Below are 13746 nucleotides of genomic sequence, written 5' to 3'. Positions count from 1 at the left end.
TCAATAACTCAAAAACCACAAATTATAAAAAATGAAAACCAATGCAACTTGTCTCAGAATATCACTCTCTATGTCATACTAAAAGTTAATTTAAAGGGATTCTGTCGTGATTTTTATGATGTATTTTTTATTTCTAAATTACACTGTTTACACTGCAAGTAATTCACTCTACAATATAAAAATTCATTCCTAAACCAGCAAGTGTATTTTTTAAGTTGTAATATTGGTGTTCAGGCAGCCATCTCAGGTCATTTTGCCTGGTCATGTGCTTTCAGAAAGAGCCAGCACTTAAGGATGGAACTGCTTTCTGACAGGCTGTTGTTTCTCCTACTCAATGTAACTGAATGTGGGACCTGGATTTTATTATTGAGTGCGGTTCTTAGATCTACCAGGCAGCTGTTACCTTGTGTTAGGAAGATGCTATCTTGTTACCTTCCAATTGTTCTGTTGTTAGACTGCTGGGGAGGAAAGAGAGGGGATATCACTCCAACAGCAGTAAAGAGTGACTGAAGTTTATCAGAGCAAGTCAGATGACTTGGGGCAGCTGGGAAACTGATAATATGTCTAGGCCCATGTCAGATTTCAAAATTAAATATAAAAAAAACTGTTTGCTCTTTTGAGAAATGGATTTCAGTGCAGAATCAACTGATGCGTTTTGACAGTATCCCTTTAAATGTGAACAACCCCTTTAACTGTCCTATTAGGCTTCTACAGCAGCTATATAATACAGGTACTGTTGACTTACCAAGTTCATGGGCAGCCCTTTAGGAACATCATAAAAAAATATTTATGCATTGGCAAGGTAAAAATCACTTTACCTTAACCAACACTAAGGGGCCGATTCACTAAATTCGAGTGAAGGATTCGAAGTAAAAAAAAGTATTTTTTGGGCTACTTTCGACCATCGAATGGGATAGTTCGACCTTCGACTACGACTTCGAATCGAAGGATTCGAACTAAAAATCGTTCGACTATTCGACCATTCGATAGTCGAAGTACTGTCTCTTTAAAAAAAACTTCGACCCCCTAGTTCGCCAGCTAAAAGCTACCGAAGTCAATGTTAGCCTATGGGGAAGGTCCCCATAGGCTTTCCTAAGTTTTTTTGATCAAAGGATATTCCTTTGATCGTTGGATTCAAATCCTTCGAATCGTTCGTTTCAAAGGATTTAATCGTTCGATCGAAGGAATAATCCTTCGATCGTACGATCGCACTATTTGCGCTAAATCCTTCGCCTTCGATATTCGAAGTTGAAGGATTTCAATTCCTAGTCGAATATCGAGGGTTAATTAACCCTCGATATTCAACCCTTAATGAATCAGCCCCTAAGATGCCCATTTATCAAAGTCTGAATTTATCTCATTATTTTTTCTGAAAACTACTCTGACCAAATCTACACAGGTTTTTTCTCTTTAATCAATACAGTTTCCCGAGAATTTTCTTTGCGGGGAAGAAAACTCTAAACTCTAAACTAATCGTATACTTGTACCAATCTGATGTTTGCCCGAAATCCACAAAAACGTTGGATTATTGCACGAAACCCAGCGCAGATCAACGTAATTAAAAAAATGTAATTAAAAAAAGGAAAGCAAATCAAAAACAGTCTATACTTGTTGAACAATCTGAAAACATCTGAATTGAAAAAAAGTGTTTGGAAGGTGAACAACCCCTTTAAGTAAGTGCATAGTCCTGAAAATGTTTTGTCAAACTTCTTCATTACCCTCTTCATTACCCTCCGTTAAGCAACGTAAGCATCTTTTGTTATTTAGATGGCCAATCTCTGATTTTGTTCATAAGATCTTGCTTTAAGATCAGTTCCTTCCATATTGTTCTACCATCTGCATTTTTAAGACACTAAAATCAATCTAAATATCAAGGTCAATAATGAATAAATGAAGAAGTGGACAAGGAACAGAACCCTGAGATATTCCACTTGCAACATAAATGAAACCAGAGAATGCTCCATTAATCCAATCCCTCTGGATTCTACCCTTCTGTCAGTTCTCTGTTCAAGTATAAATAATTTTCCCAGGACCTTGATTTTGTATTTTATCGCATAAATTATATGTGCACAGTGAAGTCCTAGATGGTGCAGTAATAAAATATTCAGTAAAAATAAATACAGAACATCTACAATAACACCCTGGTGTAGATTTCATCTTTCCTGTTCCAAGAAAGTAAATATCCCTGTTAACATCATTCACTAAACAAAACTAAAATAAACACTCAACTTAAAAGCTAAAACAACAAGAACAAAATTAACGTTGAGTTTGATGGCTGTGTACTTTGTTTTATCTACACCTGAAAACCATGTGCAATGGTATGTAAATATGTTGAAAACAGAGGCAACTTTATCACAGGTGAAACCATCCAACAATGAGTAGTCAGTTCTCACTCTCTTTCAATGGCATCATGGCAGGTTATTTTATAAGAAGGTAACTATTCATTTCTAATATGGAAACTATGGGAGATGGCCTTTCCGTAATTCAGAGCTTTCTGGATAACAGGTTTCCTGATAATGGATCCCACACCTGTATATATAACTCTGTAGTAGGTAAGACAAATTCTAGCCAGCGGGAAGGCAGTTTGGGGAGATTAGTCGCCCCGAAGAAAAGGAGATTTGTCGATGGGCGACTAATCTCCCCGAATCTCCACGTGTGTCTCTGCCCTAAGTCTGCTAGAAAATCATGTAAACATGAAATAAACCCAATAGGCTGGTTTTGCCTCTAATAAGGATTAATTATATCTTAGTTGGGATCAAGTACAAGATACAGTTTTATTAATACAGAGAAAAAGAAAACAATTTTTTTAATATTTAGTTTATTTGGATAAAATGGAGAATATGGGAGACAGCTTTTCCATAATTTGGAACTTTCTGGATAAAAGGTTTTTTGATGTGTGCTAAAGAAGTGCCATTAAGATCTCAGCATCTCAGGGTTCTGGCTTCAATAAAAAAAGCAATATATCTGCCAATAGGGCACTAGGAATTTCAGTTTGAATCCAAGCATTGCAATGGTCCCAATCTGGACATCCCTGATGCCAATACTATAAACAACTATAAGATATAAAAACATTGGTACAGGTATGGGATCTGTTATCCGGAAACTTGTTTTCCAGGAAGGCGATCGCATAGACTTTTACTCTGTAATAATAAAACAGTAGCTTGTTTATGATCCCAACTAAACTAGAATTCATCCTTATAGGAGGCAACATAATCCTATTGGGTGTATTTAGTGTTTAAATAATTTTCTAGTAAATTTAAGGCATGGTGATCCAAATTAAGGAAAGATCTCTTATCCGAAAATTCTCAGGTCCTGAGCAGTCTGGATAACAAGTCCTATACCTGTTTGTTCAGCAAACCCTCCATCAAAAAGGCAGCTTTGGTGTTCCAATGCCCCATGCTTTTAAACCTACCAATCAAAATAAAAAAACTACTGGATTACAGAAAATTAGATTAAGTAGAACAAACACAAATATGGTAGCAGCTATTATTGTTAGAGCGTACCCTTAGGCAAACAAGGCAGGACTTTAGAAGGTCAGAGAGGCAGAATTAAGAAGATGTCAACCAGAGTTTATAAATCCTTAACTTCTGACTGTACAGCAGAATGAATACCCTGTGAATAGCGAAACCCCTAGGCAAAAGTATGTTAATTATATCTCCAGGCGATCTCCTGGGACAAAAGGGTAATTATTACCACTTGCATAACGAAGAAGAGCTTTCTTTCCTTTATTCATGCACTTGAATACTCCGTGTTTTACACTGGTTCCGATTCCTAGCAAACTGTAGTGATGAATTGTATGTTGTGGAACATTTACAGGTATCCATTTGGGATGAAGGTACTAATGGAGAGTTTTGTAATCCATGTACTATATATACTCGAGTATAAGCTGCACCGAGTATAAGCCGAGGTACCTAATTTTACCTCCAAAAACTGGGAAAGCTTATTGACTCGCGTATAAGCCTAGGGTGAGAAATGCAGCAGCTTCTGGTAAGTTTCAATCAAAAAATTAAGGGTTTCTGCTCCCATTGGAGGTGCCGGCGTCTCGTTTTTGGACGCCGACGACCATTCTTGGATGCCGGCGACTATTCTTGGAGACTATTCTTGGATGCCAGCGACTATTCTTGGAGACTATTCTTGGACGCCGTTGACTATTCTTAGACGACGGCGACCGTTTTTGCGCTTAACCCGAGTATAAGCCGAGGTAGAGTTTTTCAGCATATTTTGGGGGCTGAAAAACTCGGCTTATACCCAAGTATATACGGTAATAAAAATACTTTCCGTTCCATTAAACCGTTATTTCTTTTTGTTGCAAAACATTTTTTCTATAGTATTTTTAATAGGGATAGGCAAATTTTTTCGCCTCGTTTCGCTGAAAAAATTACGCCCATAGACTTGTATGGAGACGTGCGTCAAAAAAAAAAAAAGACGCACAACAAATTTTTTTTGACGCCCATAGACTTTAATGGCCGCCTGCGACATTTCGCCGGCGGCGAATTTTTGGCGAAACGAAACGGGTCAAATTCGCCCATCCCTGATTTTTAATGTTTTGTTTTAGAACTGGTTAAAAACAGCTTGTATTAATTAGGGATGCACCGAATCCAGGATTCGGTTCGGGATTCAGCCAGGATTCAGCCTTTTTCAGCAGGATTCGGATTCGGCCGAACCCTTCTGCCTGGCCGAACCAAATCCGAATCCTAATTTGCATATGCAAATTAGTGGTGGGAGGGAAATCACGTGACTTTTTGTCACAAAACAAGGAAGTAAAAATGTTTTCCCCTTCCCACCCCTAATTAATATGCAAATTAGGATTCGGTTCTGTATTAGTCCGAATCATTCTCAAAGGATTCTGGGGGTTTGGCCGAATCCAAAATAGTGGATTCGGTGCATCCCTAATATTAATAATAGTCATTCATACTTATACAATATGTCTTTTTCGTATGCTAGGAAACTTCTGCTATTAGTCGGGTGCTGGTTTTTTTTTTAGCCAGTCTTCCCGTTGTTGTGCCCCGATGTTATGGCACTTTAAGCAGGTAGATGGTCAGTTCACTGGCAAGATGACTACCTAACCTTCTGGTCTGGAGGTGCTGGTCATGAGTAGCAAATACAGATCCACTAAAGAGAAGAGAATTTTCTATATATGTCACCCAAACAAATCCATTTGTTCTCTTAGGTCAGTATTGAAGTATTGATTGGCACTTCTTATAGCTACCTGCCACAGGCTAATTACTATTCATTGAATGGGAAGTACCATCATCATCCTGCAAGGGAAATTTTCAAGTAATAATCTCCCATGCCTGTTGATGCACTCTGCCTCCTGTTCAAGTCAATGTGAAATGATGTGCAGCAGACAGTTTAATCTCTGCTGCAAGAAACCTCAGTCAAAACATTGAGTGTGCCTTATGCCTTGTATCCCAACCCTACAGCCTAAGGAATTGTTTATACAAGCGAATGTTAAATAAAAATATATAAAAGCAAAAAATACTGAAATTTTCGAGAAAACTGGCTAGCATAGTAGTACATCACTATTTGAATATGCATGTACTATTAAATGAACTGTTTAAAGATTATTTAGCAATATAAATATGTATTACACTAACACTAATCTAATTAAATCACATTACACATTGTTTTTCCTGGAGTAATCAAATGTTTTTCACGTTACAATGAACTTCAAGGGGCTGATTTATTTAGGTTCAATTTGTGTTTTCCACAAAACATTCTAGTTCTCAAGGTTATTTTTGAGTCAAAAATCGAATTTTCAGGTTAAAAGAAAAACTCAAAGGTCAAAGTCATGTAGGAGTCAGTGGCAGAGGTCCCTTGAACAATTTGAAGATGTTAATATCCTTCATGATATTCAAGTTTTTTTTGGTGAGTTTCGTTCTATCAATTGGAGCAATTTGAGTTTTTTCCCCCCGAATACTCTATGAATTCAAATTCGCGGGATTCGCAACTCAAACTCACCAATTTGACTTTTCTGCATTCAAGTTTTTTCTTAAATTAGAAACCATTTGAGTTGTGAGTTCATTCGAGGTTTAAAAAAGCTCACATAGTGCTAAAATTCGACCTTTGCTAAATAACCCCCTATGAGTGACGTAGCTGTGAATGTGTTCTAAGATTTTCTGTGATTGGTCTTTTTTTTAACAATTTAACTTTTTTCATCTGTAGCTTTTTTTTGGTTTGATACTGCTGTTTGGTTTCTTGGATGTCAGTTTACCTAGCAACCAGTAAGCGGTTTGGGTCAATAGGTAAATTGAAAAGGGTCTCAACAGAAAGCTAGCATTGATAAGTGATAGTATAAATGAAGCTGTACACAAAATCATTATTTTGGTTGCCAGTGACCCCTGTAATCAGTATTTTAACAGTGTTTTTTAATGTGCAAGCTGAAAAGACGTAGAAAAAAAAAAATGAAAATCTATTGCACTGTTGCAACGAATAGGCCAATGTATGTTTTACTAAAATAAAGGTAAACTTCCCTGTAAGGTTCATGCTTTTCTCTGGTTTCTCTGTAATTCCAATCAAACTATAATACTGTGGTCATAATGTATTGGTATGGCAGTTGCATCCCATCATGTATAGTTTGCCGTTAGGCTGACAATATGGGCACTTGCAATTTACCAGTATTTTTGCTCCAATCCAAACAACTCCTACATTGTATTTCATCTCTTTAGGATCAGGTGGAAACACTTTTTATTGGGGATACGCTGTGACAAAATTGTAGCCAGAAATGAAGTTTTAGGGGCATATTTATCAAAGGTTGAGTTATAGAGGTTTTTTGTACCTCGAATTAACTCAAATGACCTCGAGTGATCTCAAAACTCAAATAGTATCTTATTTATGAAAAAACTCGAAAGAATATTACCGACCTGAAAATTTTAATCGAATTTGATTTAACTCGAATCGAGTGTTTTCTCCAAAAAAAACTTGAATGTTAGGAAGGCTATTAACATCTTTAAATGGGTCACTGGACCTCTGCCATTAACTTCTTCTACATAAACTTGGCAGGTTTTAGGTGGTGTATTATTGAATTTGAGTTGTTCCCAGGGTCGAGGTATGATAAATCTCAAATTTGAATTTGACTTTGGATTATTCCCAATTTGTGAATTTTGACAAAAAATCCAACTCGAAAATCCGAATTCACCATTCGAATCGTAATAAATCTGCCTAGGTCTATGGGATCTGGCCTTGTCTGAGAAAAGCCAAAAATATGAGTTAAAGTTGCAACATATTCCCCAAAATAAACACAATCTTAGCCTCTTTTAACGATGACTATACAGCCTTGACTCTGTATTTTTATTTTGCTGTAATGGTTTCTAACAGATATCTTTAACACAATAGTCATATGCACAATTTTTAAGAAATTAAGGCTTGGTGGTAGGGTCAAATTGAGTAAAAACGAATTAATGTATGGGTTTAAAATACTTACTATTAAGCTATTGTGAATTATGTTATGCTGTGAGCTTACACATAAATTTGTGTGTCTATAAGGAAAGGGGTTTTCTTCAAAGGCCTGGAAATGTTGCCATACTATACAGGCAGCAAGATCGTTGAGCAGTCTCAATTTCATTGGTGATCCCAGAATCTGGAATTCCATTTCTTTATAAAGACATAAGATCTGTTATCCAGAACACTTGGGACCTGGAGTTTTCCAGATAAGTGATCTTTCCATAATTTGGATTGTAATACTTTAAGGGTAGGGGCACACCGGGAGATTAGTTGCCCACGATTTTTTAAAAGGAAGTTGCCGCGACAAGGTGATCATCTTTCTGTAGGAAAGATTTTGCGCGACTTTTGATTCCAAGCGATTCATATCCTTCTCACTACGTTCTCCTCCTACGCAAGAGCTGGAAGACGTCTCAGCGTTCATTCCCTCTGTGTGTTGTCTCCACCTCATTACGCCAGCGCAAGCATGTACATACTATTGCGGCTACTAATCTGTGTGTGTGTGCGCGCTTGTAGGAGATTTCAGTACTTCTGTATGTACATGCTATTTCTGACAAATCGCTCCAAAAAGGGTGCGTTTTGGAGCTACAGACGATCTAAAATCTCGCTGTGTGCATAATAGCTGGCGATTTGCATGTAGCTGCGTGGAAAAACAAAACTAACAACTTGTCGCCAGAACTCGCGACTAATCTCCCCGTGTGCCCTACCCTTAGTCTGCTAAAAAATAATTTAAACATGGGAGATATTTATCAAAAGTCGAGTTTTAGAGGGTTGTGAGATTTTTTTAAACTCACAACTTGAATGTTTTCCGGTTAAGAAAAAACAAATGGAAAAACAGTGAATTTGGGATAAACAACCTGAAATCTCGAATTAGTTGAGTTTTCAATGAAAACATTTTTTAAAATCCCTCGAATTGAGTTTTCAAGCAAAACCCACTGGAAAAAAATCTGAACATCATGAAGGCTACAAACATCTTCAAATGGTTAAAAGGACCTGTACCATTGACTTCTACAGGTTTTAGCTGGAGTATTTTCGGATTCGAGCTATTTTCAGCTTCGGGGTATAATAAATCTGTAAAAATTCAAGTTTTTTTTTTTACTCAGAAATTCTAGTTTTGACTGAAAAATACACTCAAAAACTTTTTGGGTTTAATACACATCAACACCTTTAATAAATCTGCCCCTTAATGAATCAAACAGGATTGTTTTGCCTACAATATGGATTCATGCAGCTTAGTTACCATCAAGTACAAGTAATTATTATTATTATTACAGAGTAAATCAGTTTTAAAAGAATTATTTGCTTAATAAGGAAGGTGACCTTCCTGCAAATTGGGTTTTCTGAATAACAGGTTTCCAAATAAGAGATGTGATCCCATACCTGTACCAGAGAAGAGAGGTGGATTCTGAGTTATTACTGGAACACCAAATAGTAATGGTCAATGTGAGAACTTACTCACAGTAATCTTCAATCTTCATTCCTACTATGTCTCTTACAACAAGGGAATTTATCTGTTTATATTTATCCTTTTTTTATTATAATGTTATTTATTATAATGTTTTTCCTCCCTATGTGTACTTTTCTGCAAAATTGTACAGTGTTGTGTATCCTAGTAGTACTAATGCATTCATACATAAAATAAATGCATGCATCTTTCCTAAAAGAGGGTGGCTAATTGTTTGAGGCTTCACATACAGTTACAGCCCTTTATTAAGGACAGTGTCCATCAGCTGAACATCTGTGCCCTGTCACCCTGAACAGACAAGCTTCCACCCAAGAATTCTCTAGGGTCACCAGGTAACGTTCTGTGAAATAAGCTTTATATCAATATAATTGCAATTTCTAAAACAAAAAACAATCTTGAAGGTAATGGTGCATGGCTGCCTTGTAGAATATTAATGCGATAGTCTTATTTGAAATACCTCTGAAAAATCCACTGAAAATAGGCTGTAAGGATAAGGAAGCCTGAGTCTATTGTTGTTGATCTACAACAATGTATCTTTCTATGAAAATCCATAGAAACATGTCAGCATAACTAGATGAGTTGTGGCACCAACATTTTTGCCCAAAATGCCCCAGTCCTCCCCTAGGTAGGCAGTACAGGTATGGGATCTGTTAAAAATGGAGTCTATGGGAGACGGGCTTTCCCTAATTCGGAGCTTTCAGGATAACAGGTTTATGGATAATGGAACCCCTACCTGTACCTGTTCATCAAAAAAAGGGACAGAGAGCTAAAGAAATGGTCATAATTGCATTTAATATTACATGCATGATTTGCCAATGCATTTATTTTATATAAACGACTCATTAGTGTGATCATCTAAGGTGTAAAATCCATAAGATTTTTAACAGACTATATAGTTTGCCTAAACGAAAAAAACGCGTAAACCTTAAAGAAATACGTCAGAAATGAACTTCTATGTTTGCATAAATAACCCCAGTTATCGCAAGACGCATTTCGGAAGTGGCAAAGTTTTGTTGCAAGTTAATTTATGGCATATATCGACAATGAGTTGCAAACAATTATTACGAACATTAGTAAATAGACACCTTGGTCGTAGAAATGCACTAGGCAGATAAGGTATGAATTGATCAAATGCCCTTACTTTTCACAGACATATGAAATGATGGTTTAGGAGAGAAATACAATGGATGCAGAAACAATAGTAAATACTACAATAAAAAAAATACTACTGGTTCTGAATATTTCATTTGGTCAGACTATTTTCCCCGACTTTTTTTTTAGCAGACATCTATACTATATATAAGGCTCTCAGGCATTAGCAATTCAAATATGTTACAAACATGCATTTAGTAGGGTGAAAAATTAATCAAATCTGAGGGGATGCACACCAGTGGGTTATTTGCCCTTGGGCCACCAGTGTCTTAAATAGTTCTGGGACAAGCTGGATAAAAAAAGGGGGGGGAGACAATAGATTACCAGAGGACAGCAGGAAAGACGTAAAAATAAAAGGGAAATACAGATATCGGACCTGTTATCCAGAATGCTCAGGACCTGGGTTTTTATCAATAAAAGGTCTTTCTGTTATTTGGATCTTCATACCTGAAGTCTAATAAAATATAATTTAAACATTAAAATAAACTCAAAAGACTTATTTTGTCTCCAATAAGGATTAATTACATCTTAGCTGGGATCAAGTACAAGCTACTGTTTTTTTATAACAGAGAAAAAGGAAACAGTTTTTAAAAATTTGAATTATTTGGCTAAAATGGAGTCTATGGCAGATAGCCTTGCCATAATTCTGAGCTTTCTGGATAAGGGATCCCCCACCTGTAACAGAAAATCAAAGAGTATAGCATTCCATATTTTACATTTATAATTTATATGGTTATTGGCCTATGATTCAGGTTGCCTGTATGCCTGGCATTGTCCATGTTGGTGTTGTAGTAGGAGCACAGATGCAGAACCTTAAATATAATATGGCAGCATTCAATTGACTAAAAGCCATGCGCTTCACACATAGCCAGTGTAAAACATGAATCAAGGAGGTTCTTTTTTGAACCAGTGGAGAATCTTCTACATCTACCATTAGTTTTAAGCCAGTTTGTGTACAGCAATCTGTACCCCCCCCCTAAAAAAAATTCCCCCTATGTCTATGACCACAGGTCTGCACAGAAAACATCTATTCAAGAGCGTAATTTTCCTGCCCTAAAAGTCTAGGTTTAGCAGATGTCAGGAGAATATTACATGCCTAAATGAATAATGACAATGGTAAAGTTTGGTGGTGGAAGCCTAATGGTCTTTGGCTCTTTTCTAAGGTTTGGGCTAGGGCCCCTGCTTCCACTGAAAGAAAACCTTGAGGCTACAACATACAATAAAATGCATGACAATTGTGTGCTTCCTACTTTGTGGCAGGCACTTTCCTGTTACAGCACAATAATGCTCCCATAAAGTGAGGTCCATATAGAATGATGTTGAGATGAGAATGGAGGACCTTACCTGGCCTGCATCTCAAATTTGAAGACAAAGAAAACCTCATTAATAACAATGTTCCCAGAAGAACAGAGGCTGTTATAGAGACATAGGTAGAACCCATTTTATATTGATACACTTGGTATGGGAATGAGATGTTGAACCGGCAATGTTTTACTAGTGTACCATCATTATCAGAGAATAATATGATGTGACCCTGATAAAAAGTTATAATACCAAAATCTGCAAGCCTAATAAATGGTTTTGTGACCACGTGTTGCATGCATAAAAGTGGTTGTTAGCGAGACCAATGCAGTATTTGTTTTCCTTTGTGCAGTACTCATCTGTATTATAAATTTGAGCGCATGTGTATTCATAAAAATCCATCTATATATCAAACCTACAGCAGGGATTCTGTGCCTAAGAGTCAGGACCCCATGCTGCTAAGGGTAAGTATCCGTGATTCCTTTTACAGTGAAACGTCTTCCTATGCTGTTTGGTGCTAATATTGTATCGAAAACACAGTTGACCCGCTCTGTCATGATATAATAAACCTTATTTCAATTCAATAAGTCCTTGGTATGTGTGACAGCTAAAGTCTTAGATTACAAAACAGAAAGACAGACAGACTGCACGAGTAAAGGCTGCTGTATATGGATAGACATTAAACATTATTTCTCAGGCATTCCACTCTCTAATTTAGAAAAAGGCATCAGATTCAACGTATCGTTCCATTTCCCAGTCTAATTTTCTGCAAATCTCTGAGTGCATTTCCCTAATGATCAAAAACTTCTACAGCATTGATCTACGGGAAAATGCAACTGTGATCTGATCAAAGCTCATGGATATTTAACAATTTTCGAAAACAAAGAAGTGTTCCAGATACACGCCACCTTCCAGCCTCCTTTTACAAATGTTTATGTTAATGAAGCCACAGGAGAAGACTAGGAACCTGCTTTACCCTCTTATAAAACAAGCTCCCAGAAACCAATAAGCTCTTTTACTACACTTCAAGCTGCGAATGGCACGTTTGTCTATATAAACACAAACACCACCCCAAAGCTTGTTTTAATATAAAGAATAGTGGTTGCAAGTGTGAATGTTGCAAGCATTATTGTGCATCTGGCAGGCTACAGATCGCTTTGGTTTGAAGCAAGCTTGCATATGACCCTCCCTCCACCTCAGCTAACAAAATCACACTCGAGTGGGTGTCAAATTGACTCGTACTCTGTCTACCTGGTGGCATGGGAAAGCTGCAGATTCCTGGTGGATTCATGTCATGAAAGGCTGTTCAATCACGGAGCACCTATCAGCTGCTTGATTCCGCAATGCTGTCCATCAGGAAAAGTAATTAGTGCTTTTATTATGTATGGAAACGGCTGCCTGTCATTGAATGTTCATTGTGAATAGCTTCTCCCATTCCCTTGTCAGTGCTTTCCAGAGGCACTGGCAAGCTGACTGGACTATAGCCTTTTTGCAGGGACACGACTGTCTGCACTCCTTGCACTTTATAAAAAAGAAACGGAAAGAGGAAAAAGGTGCACATCAGTAACGCAGAAGAAAAAAAAAAAAAAACCGAGTGAATTCCTGAAGAATGTGGGAAAAGTTTAAAGAGAACTGTAGGCAGAAATGTGACAATGATCCCAGTCTTGTGCTGAATTCATTCTGTCCTTATAACCAAATCCTTGCTGGAACTGCTATCGATTTTATCCACCGTGAACCGGAATTTTGACATTAAAGCCAAGGTAAGCAACCTTAGAAGTGGTATGCGTTTAATGCATTTTTAATATGTGTTGAACAGGATTATGTGGGGTCAGTGGTTCTTTTTTTGTCACACATACACATCTGTGTGTCCTTGGGAGTGATAATGCAATGCTAAAGCAGAGGTTCCCCCTTACACAGAGGTGAGCACACACACACATTCACAACGTACCTGGCAGTAAACTCGGCACAAAAATATAAGCAACAAAAGAAGATGCAGCTCTGAGATGCTGAGGAGACAGGGAGCACAGTGCAAGCATGCCAGAGTCATTGTAAGCGCGCTCTGCCTAACTGCCACTTCGTCGGTCTGGATGTCAGCTGCAAGACTAATGAACTGCAAACCTCATGCTTCAGGGTAAGTTTCCTTTTCTCTTAAACACACACATATATTGTGAATAAAACAGGGACACAGAGTGCTAAGCTTGCACATAAAACTGATTTAAAACGAATCAGCAGGCTAAATCCTTTGGTTCATATAGGCAAATAAATTGCTGCAAGCTTATTTGAAATCGGAAAACACGGGCAGGGGTTGGTTTCTTTTTCTCTAAAATTGAGGGCATCATTGTTTCAGAAGAGATACAAGGATAACTTAAAGGAGGGAAATGGATGTT

General features: G+C 37.4%; 2 protein-coding genes across 3 annotated transcripts in view; one reads left to right on the top strand and one right to left on the bottom strand.

Moving 5' to 3' along the window:
* Positions 1-13746, bottom strand: part of aven.L (apoptosis, caspase activation inhibitor L homeolog) — a 199242-nt gene that overhangs the window by 102302 nt on the left and 83194 nt on the right.
* Positions 12657-13746, top strand: part of chrm5.L (cholinergic receptor, muscarinic 5 L homeolog) — a 105791-nt gene continuing 104701 nt past the window's right edge. For both annotated transcript variants that reach the window (XM_018231162.2, XM_041573335.1), the window contains exon 1: positions 12657-13119. The gene's annotated coding sequence lies outside the window, so the exon portion shown is untranslated. The remainder of the gene's footprint in view (positions 13120-13746) is intronic.

The sequence above is a fragment of the Xenopus laevis genome, chromosome 8L (genome assembly GCF_017654675.1).
Source record: "Xenopus laevis strain J_2021 chromosome 8L, Xenopus_laevis_v10.1, whole genome shotgun sequence".
Taxonomy (NCBI): domain Eukaryota; kingdom Metazoa; phylum Chordata; class Amphibia; order Anura; family Pipidae; genus Xenopus; species Xenopus laevis.
Note: the sequence above shows the minus strand (reverse complement) of the source record. Positions and strands in the feature narration are given on the sequence as shown.